The 7,500-nt window shown below is 37.9% G+C and overlaps 1 long non-coding RNA gene across 2 annotated transcripts in view; it reads right to left on the bottom strand.

The window, feature by feature from the left end:
- LOC135213951 (uncharacterized) overlaps positions 1 to 7,500 on the bottom strand; it is a 107,321-nt gene that overhangs the window by 36,264 nt on the left and 63,557 nt on the right. The gene's annotated exons all lie outside the window — the stretch shown is intronic.

Raw genomic sequence — 7,500 nt, 5'->3', positions numbered from 1 at the left:
ATAACACATCCCTGTCTTAGCCCACTTCCAACTGGGAACCAGTCACTTTGCTGTCCATCCAGCTGTACACAGCTTGGTACCAGTTCTTTAGTGTCCTTATCACTTTTAGAGGTATACCATAGTGTTCTGCCACTCTTCACATTCCATCTCTCCATACTGAATCATACGCTTTCTCCAAGTCTATAAAACCACAGAATATTGGCTTTGCATACTCCCATATCTTCTCAATTATCTGTCTTAAGGTGAAAATTTGATCCACTGTTGACCTTCCACTTCTAAAACCACACTTCTGTTCTCTAAGTTTCTCTTCTACTACAGGTCTTATTCTGTTAAGTATTACTCTCATTAATATCTTCCCTGGGACTGACAGTAAACTTATGCCCCGATAGTTTCCACACTACCTTTTGCTTCCCTTATTTTTATATATTAGTATCATAAGTGCCTTTTCCCAATCACTTGGTACCACCTCTGTTTTCCAAACTATGCTGAAAACAACTTTTAATGCCTCTATCATCCTTCGTCCTCCTGCTTTTAGCATCTCTTCAGTTATCCCGTACACACCAGCAGTTTTTCCATTTTTTTTTTACAGATTTTAAGGCATCTTTCACCTCTTCTGCACTAATATCTTGTTATATATATATATATATATATATATATATATATATATATATATATATACAAATTCAGGTGTGGCAGTACAACAACACTGGTGGTAACCAGGCGACCGTTGACTCCGGGCTGGATGGAAAATAGCTTATTCTCTAGTGTTATGGGCCTCGTTCACTCCCGTTTGCATCGAGGCTGGTGGACGTATTTTCTAGAATACATACTTGAGAAAAGGCCTGGGGATTAACTCGTCGGTGACAGCCGATCTCCAATGTCCTCCTGATAGGTTCAAATTTTTGGTTTAACTGATAATGGCAGATTCCAGTATCTTCCTTTAGCACGAACAGCTACTGATATTTTGTGGTTTGTTAATATTTGTGAGATGGATCTACCTGTCTCCCCCAAGGAAATGCAAATCTCATTACAGTTGCTGCACGGTATCTTGTAAACTCTGGCGTCTGCCCGTTTTTTTTTTTCTTTACCTAAGTATACATTAATTAACGAACTCCCGATGGATTTGGGATAATGGAAAATTTGGAATATTATTATTTTTACCGTACGGAAGCTTTATTTTGTCGTTGAAATCTATTTGGGGGACCTCTAGTGTATTCTATTCGCTATGTTTAAGAGCCTTCTCGATAATGGGCGGTGGGCAGGGCAGTTGCATCAGATGTTGACGGATCGTATCGTCTTCTTTTTCTAAGTGCCCATTTGAACATTTCCTAAGCCATCTGAGAAATAGTCTGCAACCAACCATGATCTTTACGGAGACATCGTGGTAGCTTAGGAAATGAATATACGAAACAACGAAAATGGGTTTCCTATATACTGTGAAGGCATATCTGTCGTGGCTATCAATACATCTAGGAAAGACAATTTTACGTCCTTTTCCTTATCTGTTTTAAATTATTATGCTCGGAGCTAGTGAATTTAATCTATCAAAAAATTCACTGAAATCTCCCCAGCTATTGTCTCCCCCTCCCCCATCCCTCCCGCCAAATATCATCTGCGTATCTAAGCCAGATCATATAAAGTGATGAGATAGACGGCAAAATCCCCATTGCAAAGTAAGCCATGTACAGGTTTGTAAACATTACTATTAAAAGAAAAAGAGCTATTAGTTACACGGAGGTTAATTAACTACACAACTTCGCTGTGTATATTTTCACACTACATGTGTTAAGTTTCAATAACATACGGTCTTCAAAAACTTGTAATACTTGGAAAACTAAAGACTCTGTAATCTAAACCTCCCCGTCTTATTGAGGCTTAACATAAGTAGTGTGAATATACATACTTATAAATTGCAATTTTCGTAGTAAATGTCGATTCTGTCGGTATATCTCTCCTAGTACTGCCGATATTTAAAGTTCTTGCCATCCTTCTCATTCATTCAAGAGTCTTATATTTTATAAGGAAGGAACTGAGACAGGCCAATTCATCCAGGAAATAAAAAGTACGTCTGTGAATTCCACAAAGTGGAAGGAAATAATTTTATGTACGTATGTACGTGTGGGTATGTGTGTGTGTGTGTCGTCCATCACATTCAGTGCAGCACCATTTTGCTTAAATCTATCAGGCAAAAAACAAACTCCCATTTCTTATACAAAATGAACTTTTGATAGAGAGAGAGAGAGAGAGAGAGAGAGAGAGAGAGAGAGAGAGAGAGAGAGAGATAGTATTTTTCATGTTATTCTGTTTTTTTTCCTTGTGGGGTAAAAGTTGTGATTCCAATAATATGCAGACAAATAGGAAATTTATTTCTATATGGAGCAAACATTGAACTTCGAAAATGACTCGAAGTTGGAAAACAAACGAAGAATCAACGGAAGCTCCTGGCGAGTGACCTTCGAGCAGCCAGCAAGTTATTCTGGTGTACAGCGTGGCGAGGCTCGTATGATTCTTGAAACAAATTAGAAAGCTTCGGGTCTCTCTACACACCTTTCGGCCTTGAGAAGCGGCAGGGAGCCATATATGTAAAAGTTGGGGCGTGGGCATGGTATCCGTGGAGTGGAGGGGCAGTGGGTATGGGAAAAGCTGTCGGTGATAGGTCAGTGAACTGTAAGGAATCCGAGAAAAAAGGTTATATGTTAAGAGATGCCATGTCGCACCTATTTCTGGACCGTCTGCTTTCACCCTCGAGCGAACTTTCTCTCCACCGGATCCTTTCTCATTTGTAGGGGGATGGTTCCATGAGAGACCCCCGGGAGGGAAGGGCACTTAAGTACAGTGCTTGGAAGGACAAGGCCTGTAGATTCTGGGAAAGTAATGAGATGGATGAGGAGGCCTGAAAAGCACACGGGCACTAAAGTTGAGCCTTTTTTTTCGGAACCTTTTGGGGATAAATATTTCGAAGTGGGTCCCGCAGGAGGTGGTTAAGGTCCGTCTTGAATGACTTTTCTCATAATGATCCTACCACTTAAGACCTGATGTCCTCCACATACCTCTTTTTTGGTTGTTACACAGTTTACGGATGACGAAATTTACGTTCAACTATTACAGAAAATACAAACCAAATTAATGTACTAAATAAATTATGCATCTAGTGGCATTGCAAAACCCTGTAGTTTGCCTCTGTTTTTGACCGGACAGATGATATTTTATTGTATTCTTACTTAACGCTGGAAGTTTTGTCCGTAGAATGATTTTACTGGATTTAAAAAGCTGAGAACAAAACCGTCTGTATTATTGTTTACAGTAGTCTGGGAGGAGAGAGAGAGAGAGAGAGAGAGAGAGAGAGAGAGAGAGAGACCTTGCTTGAGAAATAACATCCTTTCTATTCCAGATTCCATAAACCTTGAAAGCTGGGTTTACCGTTAAAAGGAAGTTCTCTCTCTCTCTCTCTCTCTCTCTCTCTCTCTCTCTCTCTCTCTCTCTTTAAAACACACAAGTTATCAATACACGCACACACACACACGCGCGCGCGCGCACACACGCACACACAGATATATATATATATATATATATATATTATATATATATATATATATATATATATATATATATATATATATATAGTATATATATATTATACTATATATATATATATATATATATATATACATTGAAGCGTGCGTATGTTTACGTAGAGCTGTTGGAGTGAAAAGTTTTCTATAAGTTCCCACCTTATCTATTTCATTTACTGATTTTATTATTTACTTTATCATCACAATATTTCATATAGCCATAAACAGTCAACTACCTTGTTCTGATGAAGCTTAAATGGAACGCTAATTTCAACTCAGGAGAGGTTTATTGTCCGCTCGTTTGAATTATATAAACTTTTCACTGTGGTAATAATCATAACCATTAATACGAGAATTTTACTCTTACGAATTGAATCTCGTGGAGGAGGTTTATCATAACATCATGAGCAGTATACTAATAGCGAAAAAGGACGATACATTTCAATGGCTTCCGGATGGATTAAAATCTGTACAGGGAGCTTCAGGGAGTCCCAGCTCTCATTATTGTTGTAGTTAATCTGAACAAGCTCTCAAAAGCCCTCTTTTAATATCACGACGTTACAGAAATGCAATATGATAAAGATATGAAAAATTATCGTTATTATTTCATCTACATGCTTTATCCCCTTACAGAAGTCATTCCAGCTGTCATTCTTCTCTCTATAAATTCTGAATGTGGGATGAGGTTGTTGGTTTCATGCCTTGAAACGACGGATGAGCTTAGTTTGCAAACCCTCCGTACGCACCGGAATTCAATCCCGTGGAAAAGGACAGCTTGTCTCTATGTCATGAAACATCTGTTTGTCCCTAAAGCTGTGAATTTGCACTTGTGACTCAGTGAATTGTGAAGGTTTGCAGTCAGGGAGGAGAAGGCTACAAACTGATGTTGGTAGGAAACTATTTTATGAAAGATTTCAACCAGTAGGATTAGGACTACGTTGTCGAACCCCGTAGTTTTGCTGCTTACATTTTGGCGGAGTAATGGATACTAATCCCTAGTATTCTCTCTCTCTCTCTCTCTCTCTCTCTCTCTCCTCTCTCGTCCTCTCTCTCCTCTCTCTCTCTCTCTCAACAGAGTTGTACTGGGTTCTAGAGAATGCTCCTCTCCGGTTTGAGAATCTAACACAGGTCATTCAGTTTGCGCCACGAGAAAGCTCGATCAATTAACACTACCAACTAGCTCTTTTTTGAGAAAGAGAGAGAGAGAGAATATATCCCCTCCAACAGTAGCTTGTAATTGCCATGTATTGTTCACTTACCTTAGTGATTGCAATATTTCGTCTCCGTCAAGATAAAACAAAAGCTATTTTACAGCTCCTCTGTTATGAAATAGGGTAACTGGGAAACGTAACCTTTGGGAACGTCTTAAATCCCAGAATGAAAAATGTGAGGAAAGTGACGAAAAGAAGATATGTCAAGGTTTTTTGAAAAACGAGATTACAGAAGTCTCAGATATTCATACGGTACTCAGCAAGTCTTTAAGGATAGAATTACCAACCCCATGATCTTATGCTTGACCCCAGCTGAGTTTCGTATCCATTCACAGATGGTTTGGTTGGATTGTAGGGCAGGAAAAAAACTAGGATTTTGAAAGAACTATAAAGAGTTGTCCCAGAAGTTATTATTTTTTACTAAAAAAAATCATCCCACACATTTCTATTACAAGAAGAATAAATAAAATAATTCTACTATTTTTTCCACGTGTTCCTATCAACTGCTTAAGGATACGTGTTAACCTGAGTATTATGTAAATTAACTAAGTAAAACAGTTAGTGTTTAAAATATTTTCATAAAACAGTAATATTACTTTACAATACATAGCATAATTAAATAAGAATGCGACACATATATATAGTTATTAAAACCTTCAAAAGAATGCATATAGTATAAGTCATTAGAATACATAAACAATCTTGAAGGTAACTATATTATCTATCGGCCAACAGATCAAAATTTGGAAAACAGACTTTTATTATATCTCTTTTTATGATGAAGGCATCCATCCCACTTACCCTGGACGTCGTTATCCTACTACAAGCGTGAGGTCAAGCTACACTTATCCATTTTGCTTCTGCATGTCGGAATTCTTGCCCTCCTTCTGTGTTTCTTTCCTTTCATAGTTTTAATTTTTGTCTTTCCTTTTAATCGTTGTGTTTGTTTCTTTTTCTTTTTTATTGTTTTCATTTCCTCCTTTTCCTTTCTCAGTTTTGTTCCTTTTCTTCTCCTATCTCTTTTTCTTCTTTCCTCCCTTTTTCACTACTTTATTTATTTATTTCCTTTGTTCTCTTCCTTTTTCTCTGTTTGCCTTGGTTCTGGGCTGGAAAAAGGCATTTGTTTTTTTTTTAAATAACTGAGCTTCAAATTTGCCAAAAATAATTAATTTCTATACTGATGAATGACGCTGGAAGGTCACCGATAACCCGAAGGGAATTTAAAATACAAGCCTCAAACATTTCACAAATAATAAGCATCAGTATTTTGAAATGAACTTTCAACACTACTTTAATAACAAACGATAAAAAACTTGGATGGTTAGTAGGACATGAAGATCACGAGAAGACTCATAACTATAAAACCAAAATATTATGAAAAAAGCTTAGAAACGTCACACAAACAACAAACACGAACTTTTTATGGTCATAATGGCAGGACAAGGAAATCATAACGTTCCAGTCCTCCGGATCACCGCGTGCCTCCTGGAACGTTGTCTGTCATAAAGTCTCCCCATAAACCGTTTTTGGGTCGACCCGTAACGGTCGTGGTATGAAATATCCGTTGTAAAGGGGTTGTGAAAACGAAAGAGAGAGAGAGAGAGAGAGAGAGAGAGAGAGAGAGAGAGATAAATGATTTGGCTCAGGTATGGCGGGCTTCGTCGTCGCTGCCCTCCCGTTCTTAATTATAACATGGTGGTATGTATTTCAATAAAGTCCTGAAGAACAATGTCTGAATTTCTCTCTCTCTCTCTCTCTCTCTCTCTCTCTCTCTCTCTCTCTCTCGTATCAAGCGATTAATAACCAGTTACCTCATTCATTACTTAGGTAAACAAAGTCATGCTGGACTTGCGAGGAAAAGCATTAAGCCGAATAATATGAGGCTGCCTTTGCTTCTCAATTTTGACAGCTCTTGCTCCCCCGAGTGCTATAATAAAGTACGTTTCTCTTTTCTGCACTGGGCTCTTTCTCTACCTCTTCTTTAAGATCGGGCTGCTAAGAAGCAAGAGCCCGTGCTGGCACAAGACCAGCTTAATTCATTTATAATGGAGAGACTTAACGCGCAGAAATATGCAAATCTCTCTGCGGAAAGCACGTGGAAAAATAATGAAAATAATAAAAGACAATAGGTAATGAAAGGTTACATAGTGATAAAAGAGAGAGATCGTTCATGTTTCTTTAAGATGTGACTGAATTAGCCATTCACAAGAATTTCACCTTTTGTTTTTAATTGTTTCCGTCCGTTTTTACTTTGTCTCATATTTTACATACCATGGGGAGGAGTCACTTTCTGTTTCATAATCTGAAAAATTCCGTCTTTAATTTATTTATGCTGGAATATTGTCTTTCATTTTGCATCCTTTGAAAGTTTTCCCTCATTTTTTTGCATTTTTTAAAACTTTTTATTCATTTTCATGAATCATTCGTTCATATCCTCTAATTTTTTTATACCTGTTATTATTAATAAACACTTCTGTTTGGCGGTACGCTTAGAATAGGCCTTCAGCAAAAGTGTCTTGTAAGTGTGGTAAGGCATAATAGGAGGTAGGAGGTCTACTGTGGACCTCTGAACTCATACAGACCAACAGAGGTGACCCTTTTCCACGATATTCATCTCTTATTTTCCACACTAAGTTAAGTGTCCTGTTTTTCATTTACTTTCTTCCCTCCATCTCGTACTTTTCCCCCCTTTCCCCATCCCACCCCCCGACCCCCCA

Source organism: Macrobrachium nipponense, chromosome 43, assembly GCF_015104395.2.
Source record: "Macrobrachium nipponense isolate FS-2020 chromosome 43, ASM1510439v2, whole genome shotgun sequence".
NCBI lineage: Eukaryota > Metazoa > Arthropoda > Malacostraca > Decapoda > Palaemonidae > Macrobrachium > Macrobrachium nipponense.
Note: the sequence above shows the minus strand (reverse complement) of the source record. Positions and strands in the feature narration are given on the sequence as shown.